The 23059-nt window shown below is 45.5% G+C and overlaps 1 long non-coding RNA gene across 7 annotated transcripts in view; it reads right to left on the bottom strand.

The window, feature by feature from the left end:
* The window catches only part of LOC139600902 (uncharacterized), a 160483-nt gene that overhangs the window by 105945 nt on the left and 31479 nt on the right, over nucleotides 1-23059 (bottom strand). Inside the window, exons 1-4 of one of the 7 annotated variants that reach the window (XR_011682706.1) lie at nucleotides 19259-19621; nucleotides 18288-18381; nucleotides 17694-17743; nucleotides 15059-15215 (exon numbers count right to left, since the gene is read on the bottom strand). This is a non-coding gene — a long non-coding RNA (uncharacterized lncRNA). Of the gene's footprint in view, nucleotides 1-15058; nucleotides 15216-17693; nucleotides 18555-19258; nucleotides 19622-23059 lie in introns of those variants that run through there. The other 6 variants (XR_011682704.1, XR_011682699.1, XR_011682702.1 and 3 more) reach the window with 6 other exon arrangements.

Here is a 23059-nt window from a genome sequence, read left to right as displayed (position 1 = left end):
GTCGCCCAAGAAAAGCTACCCCAAAAAAAAAACCCAAAAATTAAATCTATTTTCCCTGGCTTACTTTCACAGGAGAAAGAAAGCAGCTTCAGAAATAATCCAGGCAGACCCCTGGGGAGAAGGAGGAGGAATAAAAAAAGAAAAAAAAAAAAAAAGGAAAAAAAAACCCAGAAAAAGCCAAGCAAAGCAGCTCCTTCTGGTGTTCCCAGCCCGGGGGAAGGAGGGGGCGAGTCTGGCAGGGAAGGGCCGGGCCGGGGCGGGATGGGGCGCACCCGCTAACCCGGACAATCGGATGAGCAGCGTTTGTCAGGAACAAAAGCCATCTGCCGAGCGCGACAGCAGCGGCGACAAAGGCGGGGCAGCCCCGGCGAGGTGCCAGGGTCAACGGCATCCCATGGCCCGCAGGGATCGATAATGCTAAAAAACCCCGACGGGAAAATCGCCGCGAATGCGCTTCAGGAGGGATGGGGATGATGGAAAACCCCGGCGTGACACTGGGCAGCCGCGGGGGTTTGGGGTTGTGGGGTTTGTGGGGTTGGTGGGGATGCTCCACAATGAGAATGAGTTTGGGTTTGGGTGCCCCAAAATGGGAGAGAGCAAGGAGAGCTCGGGTTTGGGGAGGGGTGAGAATGAGATCCTGATGGGTTTGGGCACCCAAAAACGGGAGAGAGCAAGGAGAGCTCGGGTCTGGGGAGCTGTGCACACTCAAAGAGGGTGTTTAATAACAAACCACACTTCCCAAAGTCAGTAAGGGTTTATGGGGATGCTCCATGCTGGAGGATGAGATCCTGCTGGGTTTGGGTGCCCCAAAATGAGAGGAGAGCAAGGAGAGCTCGGGTTTAGGGAGTTATGCCCACTCAGAGAGGGTGTTTGATAACAAACCACACTTCTCAAAGTGGGGGTTTGGGGTTTGGGGTTTGTGGGGATAACCCATGCTGGAGGATGAGATCCTGATGGGTTTGGGTGCCCCAAAATGAGAGAGAGCAAGGAGAGCTCGGGTTTAGGGAGCTGTGCCCACTCAGAGAGGGTGTTTAATAACAAACCACACTTCCCAAAGTAGGAAAGGGTTTGTGGGGATGCTCCATGCTGGAGAATGAGATCCTGCTGGGTTTGGGTGCCCCAAAATGAGAGAGAGCAAGGAGAGCTCAGGTTTGGGAAGGGGTGCCCACGTAGGGTGTTTAATAACAAACCACACTTCCCAAAGTAGGAAAGGGTTTGTGGGGATGCTCCATGCTGGAGAATGAGATCCTGATGGGTTTGGGTGCCCCAAAATGAGAGGAGAGCAAGGAGAGCTCGGGTTTGGGGAGGGGTGAGAATGAGATTCTGATGGGTTTGGGCGCCCCAAAATGGGAGAGAGCAAGGAGAGCTCGGGTTTGGGGAGCTGTGCCCACTCAGAGAGGGTGTTTAATAACAAACCCCACTTCCCAAAGTAGGAAAGGGTTTGTGGGGATACTCCACAATGAGAGTGAGATCCTGCTGGGTTTGGGTGCCCCAAAATGGGAGGAGAGCAAGGAGAACCCAGGTTTGGGGAGCTGTGCCCACATAGAGAGGGTGTTTGATAACAAACCACACTTCCCTAAACGCCCCCTCAGCCGTCAGAGCCTGTTCCAGCTCCTAAATGTGCATTTTTCTGTGTGTGCTCATCCCCACCCAAACTATCCATCAATGACCAGGGGCAAGCCAGATGCTGGAAGAACAAATGGCTGTGCCACGAGGAATTTGAGCCTAAAATTCGGAATGCTCCTCCTTCAAGCCTTCTTGATCCTTTCTCAGGCCACTTCTCCCCATCTGTGCCTCAGTTTCCCTTTTGTGAGGCAGGATTTATGCCTCCTGTGAGAGGAACACTCCTGGAAAATAGGACAGCCCCTGATGCTGCAGTAAATAGGCCAGGCAAGAACCTACATTTCCATGGGAAGAATTGGTTTAACCCAATTATTAATACACCATTTACTCAGAATTAACTACAGCTGAAAAGGAGCAAACTCCCAATAAGTGATATTTCAACAGGTCCTGCTTTTTCTGCAGGACAGACTCAGCCTGGGGATGGTTTTACAAATCAAAATGCTTCAGTTATTTTAACCTCTCATTCCAAATTGGCAGGTGATGGCATTATCTTCTGGGATAATATTTGGGATAAAATAATATAATATAATATAATATAATATAATATAATATAATATAATATAATATAATATAATGTAACATAACGTAACATAACATAATATAATATAATGTTATATTATATTATGTTATATTATATTACATTACATTATACATATGTTATATATTATATATATTATATAATATATAATAATATAATATAATAACAAATCTCCCTCCTTATTTCAGATTCAAAGTCAGATTATGTCCCCCAGCTCTTTGTAATTTGTGTGACCACCTGTACTTCAGCACATCATGGAAAAAAAAAAAAAAAAACCAATTCTTTTTTCCCACTAAAACTTTGGAAAGATTCCCCCCCCCCCCGCCTTGGAAACATTCATTATATTTCATACTTTAGGATTTTTTAAACTAGATTTTCCTCCTAAAAACCTCCTGGCTCCACTTGAGAAAATTCACAAAATCTACACTTTAAAGTTTCATTTTCTACTCTTTAACTCCACATCTTTCATTCCTAAAGACTCCTGTGTGCATCTTTCTGTGCGTGTCCAACAGTTCAGCCCACCCTGGCAATTCCTGGAATTATTATCCATCAATTCCAACCAATTCAGCCCAAGGAATCCAGGAAAGGGAGGCAATGCTGAGGGAGGCACTACTCAGCAATCCCCATCTCAGGAATTTAATGAATAAAAGCAATCTGATGTTTCATACTTTAGGATTTTTTAAACAAAATTTCCGTCCTAAAAACCACCGGCTCCACTTGAGAAAATTCACAAAATCTATGTTTTAAAGTTTCATTTTCTACTCTTTAACTCCACATCTTTCATTCCTGAAGACTCCTATGTGCATCTTTCTGTGCGTGTCCAACAGTTCAGCCCACTCTGGCAATTCCTGGAATTGTAACGTGGGTTTTGCTGTTGGATGGCACAGCACTGCAGGGAAAACAACAATTCCAAATCCATCAATGAATTCCAACCAATTCAGCCCAAGGAATCCAGGAAAGGGAGGCAATGCTGAGGGAGGCACTACTCAGCAATCCCCATCTCAGGAATTTAATGAATAAATGCAATCTGAAGCAAAGAGGAACGAAACAGCAGAGCACACATTTCCACTTCCCCTGGCATCTCTCTCTCTAAATCATCTAAATGGTTCATTTACCTGTGCCTAAGTGCCCCTGTAGGAAAAAAAAATGCAAATTTCCATCCAAAGTCAAAATGACTCATCACTTAAACAGGAGGATCTGCACCCAAGTCAGCAAAGGAGTGAAAAGTGAAATCAGGGAGGCAGATAAGCCACAGAGCCACGAGCAAAGCTGAGTCTACATCCAAGAGCAGCAGAGAAAACCCAGCTTAGAAATGGTTCTGAGTGCCAGAAAGTCGAGTCTTGGCCTGAAAGATTCCACCAAGCCCAGAGTTCTGGGACCTGCAGCAAAATCCCTCCTGTGGGAGGGTGGGTGAGGGCTGGATGAGGGAGGTGGATGAGGAAGGTGGATGAGGAAGGTGGATGGAATCTCAGTGTTGGGATTTCCCCTTCTGGTTTCCTGTTTCCTCATCCCAGACTGGTTTGGGTTGGAAGGGACCTTAGATCTCACCTCAAGGACATCTGCCACTGTCCCACCTTGCTCCTGGACATTCCCAGGGATGGAAACACCACAAACAGCCCTGGCCATCCACCACATTTCCCTGCCCTCTCAGGCCATTCACCACATTTCCCTGCCCTCCCAGCTGCTGAAATCCAGGGCTTTTTTTGCCTAGAGAAAGGCAGATGAAAGCTGCTCTCACTCTGGGACCTGCAGCAAAATCCCTCCTGTGGGAGGGCGGGTGAGGGAGGTGGATGAGGAAGGTGGATGAGGAAGGTGGATGAGGAAGGTGGATGGGATCTCAATGTTGGGATTTCCCCTTTTGGTTTCCTGTTTCCCCATCCCAGGTTTGGGTTGGAAGGGACCTTAATTTTCACTTAGGGACATCTGCCACTGTCCCAGCTTGCTCCTGGACATTTCCAGGGATGGAAACACCACAAACAGCCCTGGCCATTCACCACATTTCCCTGCCCTCTCAGGCCATTCACCACATTTCCCTGCCCTCCCAGCTGCTGAAATCCAGGGCTTTTTTTTTGCCTAGAGAAAGGCAGATGAAAGCTGCTCTCCACTCCAGACATAATAAAGCACAAAAAACCACCAGGCAGAGGCTTTTAGAGAGCCAGGAGGAGAGAAGGAATTAGGAAACCCAACACCAGAGAGACCCCAGCAGCACTCAGAGCCGGGCGAAGCCTTTCAGGCCGAGCACAAATATTATTATTATTATTATTATTTATTATATAACACCTGGGATTGCTGCCTTTTCTCTTCACCCACAGCCACCTCCTGGTGCATTTACACTGCCACTGTCCCCATGCTGGCCCAGTTTCCCAGCTTCCTTCCATCCAGGTAAATACAGAGGCAGCTGAGTGCCTATTATACCCTGCTGCTTCTGCCTTGCACTTATCCTATTATGCCATTACAGCTGCTCTAGGGTCAGCTGTTTTCTGGTTTGTGACATAATATTGTGGGCCCAGGTCCCCCCCTCCCTGTCCCCAAAGCCAGGAGCCCTTCAGGGGGCAGCAGGCAGGGCCACCAATGTGTCACCACCCAGGAGCTGCTCCCTCACACAGGTCCCCCTTTTATCCAGAATTTCCCTTACCTGGGAAATGGGAAAAGGCAGCACCTAGCCCAGAGTAACAGCCAGCTGCCAATAAAGGCACTTGAAATGGGCAAAGAGAGGCAAGCTGGAGGCCTGCAGGGTGGATAACGCTCCTGCTGCCTTTGGAGCAGGGGAAATGTCATTTCAGGGCTTGTTCTCTCAGCTCTTTCCTCCTCCTGCAGCTGGAGGTAGCAGAGCCCTGAGCAGCAAAGTGGGAGTGAGCGGGGCCAGGGATGGAGGGGCCTTTCCTTCCCTGGGCTCTTTCTGCAGGGGAATTTTGGTGATGTTTGGTCCTTAAAATCCCCACTGGTACTTTTGCTGCTGGACAAAAGCCAAGGTGGCCTCACAAGTGCTCTGCTGTCACCCCTGGGTCCAGCAGGAGCTTCTTGTGCCCCTTTGAGCCACTGACCTCGAGAGTCTGGAGCCCTTTGGGCACCTGAGGCTGGGATAAATTCCAGCTTAAGCCAGCCCAGGACGTGGTGGATGGAGAAGAGCCCGTCAGGAGGAGCTCCCAGCCAAATCAAAGCAGGACAGAAGGACTGGACAGACCCCCAGGGGCAGGGAAGGCTCCAGCATTTCAACTGGGCCTGGACAAAACATTCCCCAGGGAACGGAGGTGACCTGCAAAGCCATCACACAGCCCCTGTGGCCACCCACAGCCATCCAAGGCTTTCTACTTCCATCCCTACACATGCAGAAGGCACCAAGCACAACCAGGGGGTGATTTACACAACCAGGGGGTGATTTACCCAACCAGGGGGTGATTTACACAACCAGGGGCAGATTTACCCAACCAGGGGGTGATTTACCAAACCAGGGGGTGATTTATTAACCCAGGGGCAGATTTACCCAACCAGGGGCAGGTTTACTAACCCAGGGGGTGATTTACACAACCAGGGGGTGATTTACCCAACCAGGGGCAGATTTACCCAACCAGGGGGTGATTTACTAAACCAGGGGGTGATTTACACAACCAGGGGGTGATTTACACAACCAGGGGCAGATTTACCCAACCAGGGGCAGATTTACCCAACCAGGGGATGATTTACACAACCAGGGGGTGATTTACCCAACCAGGGAGTGATTTACACAACCAGGGGGTGATTTACCCAACCAGGGGGTGATTTACTAACCCAGGGGCAGATTTACCCAACCAGGGGGTGATTTACACAACCAGGGGGTGATTTACCCAACCAGGGGGTGATTTACACAACCAGGGGCAGATTTACCCAACCAGGGGCAGATTTACCCAACCAGGGGATGATTTACACAACCAGGGGGTGATTTACCCAACCAGGGGCAGATTTACCCAACCAAGGGCAGATTTACCCAACCAGGGGCAGATTTACTAAACCAGGGGGTGATTTACACAACCAGGGTGTGATTTACACAACCAGGGGCAGATTTACCAAACCAGGGGGTGATTTACCCAACCAGGGGGTGATTTACTAATCTCAGCATCAACAAAGAGTAAAAAACTTTGAAAGCCAAGGGAATCGACTGCCTCCAATTAATGCCATCTCTTGAGCTGAAGCATTGTGCTGTTTTTAAGGACAGGTTCCTAAATCTCTTTTTTTTTTTTTTAAATTGCTGTTTTCAGGAATTGATCTGCGGCCCCACAGCAGGAACACTGCAGTGCCACCACACCCAGATCCCAGCTGCTCCAGTTCCAACCCTTGGAGCAAGTGCAGAGCTCCTGGATCAGTGCTGAGACCACAGCCAAGGGAAAACAAGCGCATTTCTACCCCATTTTAATCCATAAAATAACTGCAAAACAGCTAAATTATCAATTAGTTAGGGCTTTTTGTCAATTTGTTTTTAATAAGAATATAAATTATATCCTAACTATTATGTTGCATCCATATCTGCTGTTCTGGTGATAGCTGAGCTGCTTATCTGAGCAAAGGAAGAGATATTCAAGTTGATGAAGAACAAATTCTGCTTTTTTGGTTCCTTCTCCAGCTTTAAAACCAGGCTGTACTAATCTATAAATCAATCAACAAGGCCAATTCTTAATTCTGAGGAATATCTGAGGAATATTCTGAGGAAGATCCAGAGCCAAGGGGAGCCAGAAGAGCATGAGAAGGAATTGAGGAGGGGAAAGAAGATGTTTGTGGTACTCAGGGGCTTCTGCTCAAGCCCGCCCCATCCCTGAGCTCAGTAAATTCATTAAAATGGTAACAAAATCCTTCATCATTTGAGATTAGTGCATCAGCCCCGTCTGTCTGATGGCTGAGGGATGCCTGGAGCTCCTCCTGTGAGTGCTCCTGAGTGGGGCTGAGCTCTCCAGGAAAACTCCATAGGAAATGGAAGCTGTTGACCTGAGAGGGCCTTTCCTGGCACAGCCCAGGCTGGGAGCAGCAGAACACGAGGTCACTTTGCTGAGAGGAATTACCCAGACTTTGGTGGCTTTTAAAATCCTGCTATTGCCACTCTGTACCATTTAGGGGCTGAGCTCTGCCAGCAGCTTCTTGTTTAGAGGGGTGGAAATCTCACTGTCAATAAGGGAAGGGAGGATAATCCACATGTTGGGAAGAGTTTGACCCCAAAATCCATTGGAGCTCCCTGAGAGGCTCCCAGCAGTTTGTTGGCTGTGAAATCAGCTTCCAGTCCAGCATTCCTGCAGTGAATTTTCCCCACAAACTATTTAATTCTATTTAAACCTCCCAGCTCAAATTGTACCTGACAGAGATCCTGACACAAATTTCCTCCTCTCTGTGTCTGGTTTGCACGTGCTGCCAGTGTCTGTCAGTCCTTTACTAAAGCCAGAATCACTTCCCAAGACTTGGACCTCGCTGAAATCCATGCAGAAATCACCAAGAACACATCCACGACTTGCAGCAGCTCCATAATTTTCCATAAAATCATATATTCCTTTGCCCAAACTGTAATATTCCTGTTCTAGAGCCTGTGGTTCATCCCACTGAACTGAACTGATGTCACAATGGGGGACAAAGCAGCGAGAGATGAGAATTTGGGTTTTTGTTTCTATTCCTCTTGTAAAAAACCAAGTGAGCATCGTCATCAATGCCCATCTCCAGGGTGGATTAGTTCATGAAGGTGTCTGAAGTCACCTCCTCTTAAAATCAGCCTGGAATGTCACAGAAATGAAATCATTTTAGTGGCTCATAAGGTTTTCATGTCCCAGTGTGCAGCCCAGGGCATTTTAGGTTTTTGGTTTGCCAGAGCTGCTTTGTCCAGAGTTAAACCAACAATTCCAGCCTGAGCTGCAGGTTCCAAGTCCAAAAGCCAAGACAGAGCCAGTCCCTCTGGATCTGGGCACTCCAGTGATGCATGGAATCATTAAGGTTGGAAAAAACCTCCAGGATCATCAAGTCCAGCCAGAGCTGAGTGCCATATCCAGGCCTTCCTGGGACACCTCAGGGCTGGGGACTCCAGACCTCCCTGGGCAGCCCCTGCCAGGATTCAACACCCTTTCCATGGGGAGATTCCTGCTGATTCCAGCCTGAGCCATTCCCTCTGCTCCTGGCCCTGTTCCCTGGAGCAGAGCCTGACCTGGGGCTGTCCAGGAGCTGTGCAGAGCCACAAGGGCCCCCTGACCCTCCTTTGCTCCAGGCTCAGCCCCTGCCCAGCTCCCTCAGCCCCTCCTGGGGCTCCAGACCCTTCCCAGCTCCATTCCCTGCCCTGGACTCGCCCCAGCCCCTCCAGGTCCAGACTGGACACAGCACTCGAGGTGTGCCCAGCACTGCCCCATGGAGGAGCTAATTAACCTGGCCTAATTACCCTCTGCACCCACATCAGCCCAGCTCTGAGCATCCCAGCCAAGCCATTTCCAGTTGGTTCTCCCAGCCCGGAGCCCCCCAGCCAGTGGAGCTGGGTTCAGGGCCAGACCCAGCTCAGAGGGCAGCAGATGTGGCCCCTGGGGAGGCTGGAGGAGAAACAGGGCACAGATTCCTGGTTTTGGGCAGGAAGGGGCAGGACAGAGCTCAGCAGCACGGCCAGGACAAGGGGACAGAAATCAGGCACATTGCCACAAGCATCTGAACTCACACAGAGCTGCTGTGGCTTCAGCTGGACCTGGCACAGCAGCACAGGCACGTGTGGCAGAGCTGTTGGTGAGATTATGGCTAAACCAGAGAGAAAATGTCTATTTACATGGATAGATATGTATTGATTAAATAGATAAATAGATGTATTGGATAGGTATATTTCTACAATGAAAATATATAATATATCAATTAAAATATATAATATTATGTACAGTGAATACATATTTTTTTGGATCTCACAAGCAGCTGAACTCAGAGCTGTTGTGACTGCTACCACAGCAGCACAGGAATGTGTGGCAGAGCTGTTGGTGAGATGATGGCTAAACCAGAGGGCAAATGTCTATTTATATGGATAGATATGTCTTGATTAAATAGATAAATAGATGTATTGATAGGTATATTTCTACAATGAAAATATATATCAATTAAAATATATAATATTATGTACATATATAAAATATATAATATTATGTACATATATATTAAATATATAATATTATGAATACATTTTTTGGATCCCACAAGCAGCTGAACTCACACAGAACTTCTGGAACTTCAGCTGGACCTGCCACAGCAGCACAGGCACGTGTGGCAGAGCAGTTGGTGAAATTATGGCTAAACCAGAGAGCAAATACCTATTTATATGGATAGATATATATTGATTAAATAGATAAATAGATGTATTGGATAGATATATTTCTACAATTAAAATATATATTATGTACATATATATTAAATATATAATATTATGAATACATATTTTTTGGATCTCACAAGCAGTTGAACTCAGAGCTGTTGTAACTGCTACCACAGCAGCACAGACACGTTGGCAGAGCTATTGGTGAGATTATGGCTAAACCAGAGAGCAAACACCTATTTATATGGATAGATATGTCTTGATTAAATAGATAAATAGATGTATTGGATAGATATATTTCTACAATTAAAATATATATTATTATGTACATATATATAAAATATACAATATTATGAATATATATTTTTTGGATCCCACAAGCAGCTGAACTCTCACAGAACTTCTGGGACTTCAGCTGGACCTGGCACAGCAGCACAGGCACGTGTGGCAGAGCAGTTGGTGAGATTACGAATCAGAAAGCAAATATCTGTTTATATGGACAGCTATATACTGGTTAAACAGATAAATAACTGTGTTTGATAGACAAATTCCTACAATTAAATGTACAGTGAATACATATCTTTTACAAATCAGCACATCCAGCCCACACGTGATCTGTACATGGAGGAGAAGCTCAGCCTGAGCTTCTGTTTCCAATTAGAAGCAGCTCTGCTGCAATTAATCACGGCCTGCTTGATGCAGCACCCACTGAGAGGGCAGCAGGGACTCTGGGAAGCTCAGCCTGTCGTCTGCAGCCACAACAAGTTGGGTTTCAGCCTCAGGACAAGGAGGGTTTGTCACCCAGCCCTGGTCTGAGCTGCTCCCAGCACTGTCCCCAAACCAGGTGGCCCAGAAGGTCCCCAAATATAATTTACAAAAGTTTCAATTTAATAAATGTTATTTAATGAATTAAATACCACCCATCCAACGCTGGCTTTGAACACTAAACTCTCACTATTTTTATTTACCATTATTTTAATGACTGAACTCAACTACAAACCTGATTTTTTACCTCCTTCCCTCCTGTGTCTCCCCATCCCATTTTCCCCTTTATACCCTTGCACCTCCAAAAGTTGAGTCACCCCTGGAAAGTTTACAAAGCTCTGGGATCATCTCAAATCACGTGGGATGACACAAAAGGATTCAATTTTGAAAACTTCAGCAAAACTAAACTCTTTCTCCATTCCTTTGCAAGGAGATATTAAAACAAAACTCCAAACCATCTCCCAGGGTTTAAGTCACTGAGCTATTACAGTTTTCAATAGAGAAATGTCTTAGTGAAAAACTCCTCATCAGCTTTTGCTTTAAATTAAGGGCTTAGATTTTATCTGGGTCTGAATCTACTGCTAAACACAAACCTTTTCTCCTTGCTCACAGCTTCTACAGGTGCAAAATAGAAATTTTTAATAAATTTTTAATAAAATAAAAAAAAATTAATAAATAAAAAAGATAATAAAAAGGTTATAAATGTAGTCTAAGGGAATCTTAGAATACAAGAAGAAGGAAATATTCCATTTACATTTAGAATAAAAATATACTCTAATATATTCTTACAATGGAGAAATGTTCCATGATCCAGACCTGTTTCCTGGAGCTCCCAAAGCCTCAGAGGGGTGACACTGTGGAATTGTGGAATTGTGACAGTGGAATTCTCCCAGAAAGCCAAATCTGAGCACTTTGCACCAAGCAGCAGAGGCTGAAGAGCCAGGATTGAGTTGCCTGGTTTCTACAAGTCATAAATCAAAATAAATACAACCTGACAGATGCAATCTGATTCTGGGATCCCTTCTTCCCCATCCTTGTGTGTGGGAAGAGAGCAATAATCCCACCAGCCAAAAAAAAGAAGAAAAAATATGGACTGAAGGGACTCTCTGCTGCTCCAGAGGTTGGGATTTTAGGATTTTAGTAGGAATTACTAAAATTCCTAAGGTAAGAGAAAGTTTGGGCAAATTTCTTCCTGGAGGAGCCCCAAACCTCCAACTTACCCTGTAGGGTTTGTACCAGTGATTCTCTGAGGCATTTAGGGTTTGCTAGAACGTTTCTGCTACCTGATATTCTTACATTCATACCATTATTATTATTATTACTATTACTATTATTATTGTTATTGAATGTTGCCCAATAATTCAAAGAGGGAGCACAAGCAGTAACTAAAAAAGAAAAAAAAAAAATTCTTCTAAAAGATGAATTTCCACATGCAAATGGAAAAATGCATTTTTATCAAACAAGCAGACTTGTTTGATTTAGGTTAGATTTCAGGACCTTTAAATACAGGAATATTGTCCAAAGAGAAAAAAAAAGTGATTAATTTATTTTTTATTATTCATTTCTGTGACTCCACCCAAGGTTCTGAGCCAAATCAGGTGGGAAAGGACCTCAGGAGGTCTCTGGTGCAACTTCCTGGGATCCAACCACAATATTTTGGGTTTTATCCCATTCCTCATCCACCCTGTGGCTTCCAGCAAGAGCAAATCCTCCACTGGTGTTCATGAACACACTAAAAAGTGGGAAAGAGCCTTAAAAACCACCTAATTCCAGGATCACACCAGCTGCTCTGGTAATCACCACCACCATTTGATTTTCCCTCCCCACTCCTGAATTTTCAAACCAACTGGGTGGTTTTTATTCTGAGCTGCAGATTGCACTCCTGAATCAATTTAATTTTTTTTTTTTTGTTCAATCACCCATTATTTATGCAGGATTCAAAAAGGCATCCCCAGAATAACTAAAATCCCTTGACATGATGCCTTAACTCAAGCTCATCTCACAACCAAACCAGAAATGAGGAGAGAGAACCATGGTTACAGTGGAAATATCTCCCAGCTCCTCCAGAGCTGGCTCATCCCTGCCCAGCCCTGGCAAAACCACGGCAATTTCAGAAAAACCAATCAGTTCATGTGGTCAGTACTGAAGGAGGGAGGCTTTAGGAGGGGTTTGCATGTTGGAAAGGTGATGACTTGGCAGAAAACTGCAGGAGTTTCTCTGCACAGGCAGGTGTCGGGTCTGTCTGTCTGTCTGTCTGTGCCCCGACACGGGCAGGGCGGTTCTTGGGTGCCCCGCGTTTCAAAGGACGAGTCTGGACTCTTCAGCTTTTCCATCCTCTGATTGTTTATTGTTTCTTATCTACAAAATTTTCTGTCTGCCCAACAGAGGTCTGACCTGCAAGGCAGCCAAGGGCACTCTGCCCACCCACGGGGTGGTCATGTCTTTTTATACTAAAATCTACGTACACAATATTTACCTTTATTTCCCAATGCTTTTCACCCATGTTGGCAAGTGCACCTTCACCATAAACCAATCCCCAAGTGCCAACATCACCACAGGAGATGGAGGACAAGAAGAAGAAAGAAGAAGGATGAGACACGCCCTGATCCCTCCATCTTGTCTCCATAACCCCCCTGTACCAAAAACCTTAAAGTTTATATTTCACCCTCTAAATGTGTCCCTTTTACACCTTCACTCTAAAGTGATTCTCATGTCCTCAAATTCCTGTCACTTCTGTGGATGGATCAAAATCAAGCCACCAAACACTCTTGGCAACATTCCAGGATTTCCGAGACCCCCAAGGGTTCTCCTGGCATCTCTGGACATCGGGAACGATGTGCTGAGTTCCCACAGGCAGGAGTATGAACCAGAGATGGAAATCAGGATATCAACAGCAAAACGGGGGCAGAGAGAGCCAGAAACAATTCTGGAGGAAGGAGAACATGGCTTGAAGCTGATTTATTGCTCTTAAAGCCAACATTGGAACATTCCTGAGGGCTTGGGTTCCACCTCTGTTTGGGATCACCTCAGTTAATCCTATCCAGAACATTTTTTGTGACTTCTTCCTCTCACTCCTGCCTGGTTCTGTCGCATAAAACAGGAGGAAGCCGGACAAGAAAATGAAAAGTTGTGAAGGATGGGAAAAACGACGCAGAGTGCAGAGCTCATTTTGGCTTTGATAAAGGCCTGGACAGGACTCTTCAGTTTGCAGAAATCATGGAATGGTTTGGGTTGGGAGGGACCCTAGAGCCCATCCCATGGGCAGGGACCTTCCACCGTCCCAAGGTGCTCCAAGCCCCATCCAACCCTGTCTGGGGCACTTCCAGGGATCCAGGGCAGCCACAGCTCCTCTGGGCACCCTCCCAGCCAGGAATGCCTTCCCAAAATCCCATCTCAAACTCTCTAAAGGCCTCTAAGTCCTGCAGCAACTGAAAAAAGCAACCAGGCCCTCAAAGGTGACACCACACCAAGTGTCCCTTCTCAAACCATGGACGGAAAAATGTTGGAAAACCCAAAGAACAGGTGGAAACACAATCTGTGAAATTCCATTTTAAACCTGTAGCTCACAGCCAGGTTGAGTACTTTGTAGTCAAAGCAAATGTAAAGAAAGAAAACAATGCCCACAATTTTCAGGAATTTCCACCCTGAATTTCCACAATTTCCACCCCGGCCCAGGAAAATGCGTTCCTGTCAATAAAAGTGGGAATTCCATGCACAGCCTGATGAAAGCAATGGAGCAGATTGCAGGTGTATAAATACAACTGAATTTGTACCACAAATCATCTTCCCACCCAAATCACCTTGTGGGAAAGAGAAATAATGATCTGAAATGTGAATTAAGGCAGGTTTGAGCACATGAGGCACTTCTGCCACAACACCAAACACAGCAATTGACCCACTAAAAAACCCTTACTTCTCTTTCTTGCCAACATTGTCACATGGAAGTTTTCTGCCGTGCTCACTCTCAGAGTCCTGGTTTGGTTAAACCCTGGCACGTGTTTTGAATAAGGAGCGAAATCTGCCAGCACAAAAGGGTCTGAACTCAGGGCAGTGCAGCCCAAGCAGGACAGAGCCCTGACATTCCCACTCAGGAACTTCCACCTGCATCCAGCCAATGCTGTGACAGCTTCCACCAGACCAGGGGCTGGCCCTGCACACCCCCTGCACCCTGAAGCTTCCCAGCACACAGAGTTAGCCACGAATCTGCCCTGATTTCCTGGAAAGCAGCATCATCTCACCCACCAGGAGATCATTTCCTGGCTGCTGTTTCACCCCTCTTCTCCCACAGCTTCCCCTCTCCAGGCAGATTTTTCCCAGTGGAAGATAAGCAGTTCTTTCATGCCTTATTCCAGTCTCTCCCACTTTTAAAAAATCTCTTTTCTGCCTGCCAAGCTTTGCTCTCATCAAGGGATAAATTCCATGAGCAGGAAGAAGGAAGGCAGTGGGAATCCCCTGGGAAGGTGCTGCCCATGGCAGGCAGAGCCCTCCTGGGCACAAAATCCATGGCAGTGGCTCAGCTCTGCCCCCAAAATCCTGAAAAGGCCGAGGGCTGCCCTATCAGTGATTTAAGGTAGTAACAAAAGATGGATTTGGGATTGGCCAAAGGCTCATAACCCAAGTTCAGCTTTTCCTGACACAGCTCTCTGGGCTGGCTCTTGCTGCATTTTGGACTCCATAAACCCTCCACAAGTGTGCAGTGGCACCCTGGCCATGGCAGGGGACAAGATCCCTGATCAATGCACAGAATTCTCATCAAATTTTAATGCAACCCAACTTCACTGAGACAATTTCTGCACGTGAGGACTCGCAAGGACCCAGCAGTGAAGCTCCAAGCAGGGATTGGTACTTGCCTGGAGCTCCAGGTGGGATGGAGCTCTGGAGAGGTGAAATCCTCCTCTGGCTCCTTGGGCAGGTCTTTCCTGCAGATTTCTGGCCCTGACTCCCAGCTCCAGAAGAATCCAGGTGATCCTCACTCTTTTTCATGAGCAATTCCCACTGAAGTTACTCCTATGAGAGGGAAAAAAAATAAATAAAAAGAGGAGATATATTTGTTTCTTTGTAGAACAGAAGTGTAAGTGTTGCTCACTGAAATCCCCCAATAAAGAGCGAAAGAAGTGCCTGGAACTTGAGCTGACAGCACACAGAGCACTTCAGAATACAGAACAGAATCTGGGGCAAAAAAAGCATTTTCATATTCTCGTATTAAAAGCAAAGTGAACACAAGTTGTTTGGATTAATAAGGAGACAAAATAAATTCAAACAATTAAACGCAGAGTGAAGTTTTCCCTTCTCCACCTGAAACAGATGAGACTGGAACACCTCTCCCCCTGAATCACCCTTTTTACAGCAAAATTCATCTGTGGGGCCAAATGTTTCTGCCTTTGCTCTGAAGAAAACTTCTTTTTCCCCCCTGGCAAACCTGACACCTCAGCCCCTCTGGAGTGCCCAGACACACCAAATTCCCCCTCAACTCTGAGATTTCCCTACCCAGACCTACCTAAAGAAAACCCCTCCTATCAGACATTTATTGCCAGGTTTGGAAGGTCAGGGAGGAGGAGGAGGAGGAGGAGGGAGGAGTGGGACTCGGGGCAGGGCTGGAGTCACTCAGTGGGCACCTCTCAGCAGGAGTGCCAGGGCAGAGCTGTGCCTGCAGAAATCTCTGCCAGATCAACCCACAGCCTCAAACAGCGGAGAAATGAGCCAGGCCCGATCCTGATTCATCAGTATTCAGTTGTGGATTCAGAGGGACAGCTCGGAATTGACACTGGAATAAGGAAAAATCAGGATTAGGCACCATCTGTCTCAGAGAGGGGAGCGGCCAGAATTGCCGTGCACATTTGAATCCTCTTCCCCCATTTCTTTAATCTCTCGCACATTCCAGGTTTTCCATTCAGCTCCGGTGACAAAAGATTTTACAAAATGACAGTCCAGATTGAGAGAACAGAAATTACAACCTCTGACAAAAGAGATGCCAAACTTTTTATCAACGATAAGTGCTCCTTCCACGCAGAGCCCGGGCTGCAATGGGAAATATAAGGCAGATGTCGAATGGAAATTAAACATTGTGCTCCCAGGGTGGCCTCAGCTGCATTCAGAGCTTGATTTAAAACAAGGCCAGAGTTCTTTCATCATTTCTTCAGGAAAAGAAAAAAAAAAAAAAGTTTCAAACATAAAGATATTCCAAACAGGCGCATACTTGACCTAGAACTTGGCGGTGCAGGACAATAAATGAGTGTAAAAAGCACCAGCACGGGGGAGAAAAGGCAAAGCGAGTGGTCTGGGAGAATTTGGTCCTCAAATCACTTCTATTTCGGCATCCTGAGAGTTAAGAGGGAACCCAGGTGAAATATCTTGGCCCTTTTTCTGAATTCCCACCAAAACCTCACATTTGGGAGGCTCGGCCAAGTCGATATTCTGCAGCAGAACCAAAACCAAGCCCAAGCAGCTTGAGGAGAATTTCTCTGCAAGCTTCTCTAAGACTTAAACCATATTTACATCTGTGCCTGGTATTATTGGACATGATAAATTAGCACGAGACGTTTGCAATGGCTCAGATATTCAGCCTCAAGCAGCACATACACGAACGGTCTGCAGTGTTTGCTTTCAATAATTCCTGATCGTGTAACAGCTCAGCCAAAAGAACATAATAATAGGCTGGCAAAAATCAAACCCCCAGACTGTTAAATATCCTGTACACTGAGGGCAGTGAGGAAAAATTTAAGGATTGGAAGGATGATGATAAAATTTACAGAAACAGTTAAAAGCACAAATCAGATTGCATTTGCTTCTCTTTCATTTTGTTCGTTTTGTTGTTTTTTTTTAACGCAAGTAAAAATAAAAATTAAAGTGAAATGAGTAAAATGTTTACAGCTTGAACACATAAATATGTTTGCACTCTTCTGGGCAGCCCCCTTTTAGAAATAATTTTCTCCTCTCAGCAATTTCATCTCAAACGCAGTAAAACAAAAAAACTTTTGAGGCCACGACTTTGTAACCTCCCTGAAGTTTTGCACACGGGCAGAGCTGGCCTGTGCACACAAGACAATCAAACACACGCTGAAATGTCAAAGTAAACTCCTGTCTGTATTAATTTTTTTCTCCCCTCCACCAAAGGAAGAAATTGTGACAATTTTACTTTGAATGCCCTGACAAAGCAGCACTTTCTGGCATGAGCAGGACACTCATCCCCCTTCATCTCCCAGCACAAGATTCAATCAGCTGAAACACAAACCTCATTCTGCGCTGAGAGATTTTTTTTTTATTATTATTTTTTTGTTCCCCCAAATAAAACCAACTTGCAAACAGCCTCCCTGGCCTTTTAAAAACCCATTTTCAATTGCTTTAAAACATAAAATAGAGATGGATGGATGGATGGATGGATGGATGGACAGCTAGAGAAATGCTTTCAGTCATGCTTCCTCCCCCCCACACACACCTTTAAAATTGAAAAGCATCAGTATCCAAATAGCAACAGGAAATTTTTACCTTGTGGCTAAATAGCTCACTGTTCACTTTGCAGCTGCCTCTATTTTTTGCTGGGAAAAAAAAAAAAAAAAATTAAAAAAAAAAATAAAACCACCAATACAAAAGTCTTTCCTAAGAAAACCAAGCTTTTGACATAAGGGCAGCGCCAAACGCAAACCTACAAAGAAATTTCTTTTTTCCCCCCGTCCCGTCGTTATAATTCCTAATTTTGTGGGATGTATTGCTGGGGCTGTTTATCATAACAGTGTGCAATAAAAAGGACGACTAACTCTTGCAATTTTCTCCCTACTCCTCCCCTTGACAGGGGCCACTGATAGGGAAAGAGGCTCGGAAAAGCAGAGCAGTGAAAGGCTAAGAAACAATAGGCAACCATGGCTTTGACAATGCAGCCCTGAACCCTTTTTGCTCCCGCTGTGACACTTGCATTCAAGAGCAAGGGCGGCTGCCATCATAAGAATGGACAATGGCATAAGGAATACAAGGGAGAGAAGGGGGGGGGGGGAGATATAGAGAGAGAGAGAGAGAGAGAGAAAAAAAAAAAAAAAAAAAAAAGGAAATCAGATGAATTCAGAGCTAAGATGGCAGAGCTCTCACCTTTTCCGCTTTTTTCGAGTAATCTGGATGGAGACGTCCCGCAGAGAAGAGATAAAAAGGGTTGTGCTGAACTGTTGGATGGTTCTGAAGACTTCTGCATTTGCAAACGCATTTTAGAACTATTTGTAGGGGTATATATGCTGCATGCCATCTCTCTGTCTCTGTCTCTCTCTCTCTCCCTGTGGCTCTCTCTCTTCTGTTTTATGTCCTGCTATCTCCATCACACACCTCTAATAGTATGAAGACTTTCTGCCCGTGTAAGTAAGTGAGAGTGTGTGTGTTCCTTAATGTTTGAATCAAGACACACGTCTGCATGCATTTCTAATCTAAGGAGCCTATAGCAGTTACTACAACTATCAATTAGTCAGCAATAGCTCGAGATCCCCATGTGTCTGGGTGAACAAAGGTGAGAAACACATGCAAATAGTCCTCCAGCACCTGGGTCACGTACAGTAACTTAGCCAGCAACAAATAATTGCATCTGTTTCTGCCTTTTTTCCGTGCTCCTCGCTGGTTGGGATGCAAAGTTCCAGGTTATTAATGTGGAATTGCAGCACAATTAGGCATGGCACTGTATATTTTCAGCCCAACGACACAATAAAAGGGAATTAAGCTGAGCTGGGATGGGAATAAACGGGCGACTTTAAAGGGTTTAAAGGAAAAGATGCTCTGAGCTGTAGCAGTGCTTCAATTTTTATTTTAGTTTTTCTTTCTTTTGGAATAATTGTTGCTGAGTTAAAGGATGTAAGATGTATTTGGTCGTTTCATATCTGTTAGATAAGAAACTGATTATTGCAGAGGAGACAGAGTGGATGCTTAATTTCCAGAAGTTAAGTCCATAAAGAGGGTAAGCTAAATCTGTTACTATTTTTTTTATTAATTAAGCGACTGTTACTTCTAAGATCATTTTAAGGGTGTTTTTTCAGATGTTTCAGACTTAAGCCAAACAATTAAGAAGAAAGATACGGTACCTTTTACTCTCTCCTTCTTCTTAACCTCACAAAAAATGAGCCTCACCTTTAAAAACTGTCAGAGTCAAAACGGAACTAAAAAAAAAAGAAATGAAACAAAAAAAAAAAAACCCTGAAAAAAATTAAATTAAAAAAAATAAAAATCAAGAGCAATAAAATGCAAAATCTCTGAAATCCAGCACCACCCTGACTCCACCACAAGAAAAGACAGAGCTAGGCTGCGATCCAGAGAGCATTTCAGAGGTGACAACACAGGCTGGGGACAATGTTATTTACACAGATCTGATCAGAGCGGCCACGGGCTCCAAACTCTAATTGAATTTGCAGAAATTATCCAGCCCACATTTCGGAGCGCGGGGAACTCCGAAAACGAAGCGGTTTCACAGAGTTTGGGGCTGAGAATAAACATTTTTTTTTTCCCCCCCTTTCTGTAGAATCTGCTCAGAGTCCTGCAAGGCTGCACAAACTCTCTCGTTATGCCCCTTTCTCCTGATCTCAGCTTCCATGGGAGGATAATTTGTGACACCAAAGGCAAAAGATCCTCGCTGCTTTTTGGGCTCGGAGGAACTGAGTTTATTTAGCTTGAGACAGCATCAAGAAAAAAAAAAAAAAATGAAATTAAATCATCCTCAATTTCAAGTAACTAATGAAAGCAACCCCTCCCCAGCTCCCTCACCTTCAGTGGCTGGAAGGTTGGAGCTGCTAACGGCACTGAAGGTGCTCAAAATTAAAGGAGAGCTGGAGGAACAGCCTGAGCAGCCCTGGCTGGGAGCACCCCAGAGCTGAGCCTGAAAATAAAGCAAGAAGGGGCTGGAAAAACCCCGCTGCTGGGTGGGTGTTGTGCTCTGACCCAGCTCCATTCCCAAACTTGGGAATTGCAGAAGAGCTGGAGGTTCCCAGCGTGAGTGAGGAGCAGCACCTGCAGTGGCCGGGCTCTCCATCCCCGGCAGGACCAGGGAAAACCCTCCCCCCAAAAAAAAAAAATTAAAAAAAAAAATTAAAAAAACCCTACAAAAATAATCTCAACCCTCTCGCCGAACAATGAGACCTTAAAAACTCCACGTTGGGGAGGGTATTCCATGCAGATAGGCAGGGGGAGGGGGCGGGGGATGAGGACAACATTTCCCATCAGTGCCGTTTATTCCTCAGGCTCGGGGAAAAAAGGCTCTGTCCCCACTTTAATGGGAATTACTCATCTCGGTCACCGGGCCGGGCTGGCTGCCTGCAAATGTCCAGCTCAGGTGGGAAAGGGCATTTGTTGAAGGGGTCAGGCAGAGAGTGATCACTTAATGCCTTTCTGGGGGTGAGAAGTGGTTAAATATCAGTAAAAAATGGAAATTTCTGTGGTGATCTGCCTGCTAAAACATTTAGGCACACAGATCCGGGGATGGGAAAGGAGCTGAGGGAGGAAGATGGTTAAACCAAGAGCTGCCTATTCCCACCACGATTTTACATCCAATTCTTCCAGCTTTTCGCTCTCTCAGCACAGCCCATTCCCATAAAATAAGGCAGCTTTCTTGCAGAATAAAAAAAGCCCCACGCAGATGAATAGACAGCACTAATCAGATGGAATGTAATCGAATACTCTTCCTCATCTAATCTGCCTGCTCTGTGTAATCTCGCCATTCTCCCAGCTCCAGCATTTGTAACAGGCATGACATTGATTCCCATCTCGGATAATGTTATTTCAGTGTTTTATTCTTAAATGAGCCCACAAGTTGGGTGGCTGCTTGGCATTCCAAACTCTTCATCAACTCTGCACGGCGATCTGGGGGTGTCAAGAGGAGCGGGGCTGCTCCTCTCTGCTGCTTTTGGAGTGGTTGCATCTCCCAACCCTCAGAGCCTGGCAGGAATTTTGATACAGACAAAAGAAGCCGCAGAATTTAACCACGGAACTGCACGGGACCAACAGCAAATAATTAAAAATTAAATAAACCCAAATCCCACCAAAGCGCATTCGATCAGATCTGCCTGCATCCAGCAGCTGGGAAAAGCTGAAATCTTTGCACACAGAGCTGGTGTTTTGGGGTTGTTGTTTTTTTTTCTTTTAAATGTTTTCTAAAATACAGAATGATTTCCTTAAATAAACATTTCGGCAGGGTCCACCTAGATTTTCCCCAAAGGGAAAGGAAAGCCTCGTGTAATTTTGCAGGACGAGCAGGATTCCCAGCTAATCGGACAAATCGTTCAGCTGGGGGAATGACAGCAGTGGGGAGAACAAACAAACCCTCTCAGACAAACAAATATATTTGAATGTAATAGAAATGTTGACAACCGTTATGTGATTAAAGCAATTGTTTTATTCATTTAAGGCCTCACCATCAGAATAATTTAAAATTAAGTGAGAAACATCAGCCCCTTGGGTTTTGCAGAAGATATTTAATTTGGAGGAATAGTTGTGGGGTTGTCTTTTATTTTTTTTTAACCATAGCTATTTTCAACGTTGCAAGATAAAGCTCTCTCTCTCTCTCTTTTTTTTTTTTTTCTAATTTTATTTTAAGAATAGACCCCATTTAGGATTTCACATTGTAAATCTCCCTATGTCTGAATGCTGTTACAAGGTTTGACAATGAAAGAATAATTCATGTCAGACAAAAAGAGCCCTTCAATCAGCTTCATGCAGCTTTTCTCCTGCAGGGCTATGCCAAAACGAATGTGGAATCCTGAACTGAACCATCCATCACATTTCCAGAGTCTTTCAATTAATGACACTGCAATCAGATCGATGGCGTGTAATAAGAAAAGAGCTTTGCATTTCTATACCTATTAATTCGCTGAGTAACTCCACTGGTAAAACGTGACCAGAAAGGGAAGAGAAAAGAAAATTTCATCCTCCTGGAGAGATTTTGGGGGACGTTGAAGCCACGCTGGACAAGGCTGGGTGTCGCCCCAAGCCCTGCTCAGAGCAGGAATCTCAGGTTTGTTTCTCGAAAAAAACCCAACAGATTTGTTTGTTTCTGGTTTGTTTCTCAAAAAAACAAACAGGGTTTTTTTGTTGTTGTTAAAAAGCAGCACAGTCTCTCTCACAGACAGGTATTTTCTGCTGCTAACAGGGCATTTTCCAGGCAGACACTCTAAAGAGGAGCCTGTTTTCCTTGCAGCCTGGTCGAGGGTGTCCCAGGGCAGGACGTGCAGCCTGGCTTTGCAGGGCAAAGGCAGCAATTCAGTAATCGGCCACCAAATTCCCAGAAAAGAAAATTTCATCCTCCTGGCAAGATTTTGGGATGTTGAAGCTGCACTGGACAAGGCTGGGTGTCCCCCCAAGCCCTGCTCAGAGCAGGAATCCCACTGGTTACAAGCAGCGCAGTCTCTCTCACAGACAGTTATTTTCTGCATTTTCTGGGCAGACACTCTAAAGAGGAGCCTGTTTTCCTTGCAGCCTGGTCGAGGGTGTCCCAGGGCAGGATGTGCAGCCTCATTTTGCAGGGCAAAGGCAGCAATTCAGAAATCAGCCACCAAATTCCCAGAGCACAACACGCGCCGAGGCCGGAGCCGCCTCACGCAGCGGCTGAGCCCCCAACAACACGAGCTGGGGAGGGGGTGAGGGCAGGCAGGACACACACAAACACCAAAAAAAACCCCTCCACAGCAGCCCTGGGATGAAATCAGGGTGACCTCACGTCGGTGAAGTGGCAGAAGATATTTTGGATCGATGACAAAAAATGATGGAGGCTTTGCAGAAGGGAGCTGCCAAGCACATTTCGATTCCGTTCCTGCAGCGCTGGGGGGATTGTTTGGAGAAGCAGGGAGCTACAGGGAAGGGAAAAGTGCAGCTCACCAGAACACAGGGATGATTAAAAG

Source organism: Agelaius tricolor, unplaced genomic scaffold, assembly GCF_023055355.1.
Source record: "Agelaius tricolor isolate 1412-34295 unplaced genomic scaffold, bAgeTri1.0.p SCAF_29, whole genome shotgun sequence".
Lineage (NCBI taxonomy): Eukaryota > Metazoa > Chordata > Aves > Passeriformes > Icteridae > Agelaius > Agelaius tricolor.
This window is presented reverse-complemented; position numbering and strand designations above follow the sequence as displayed.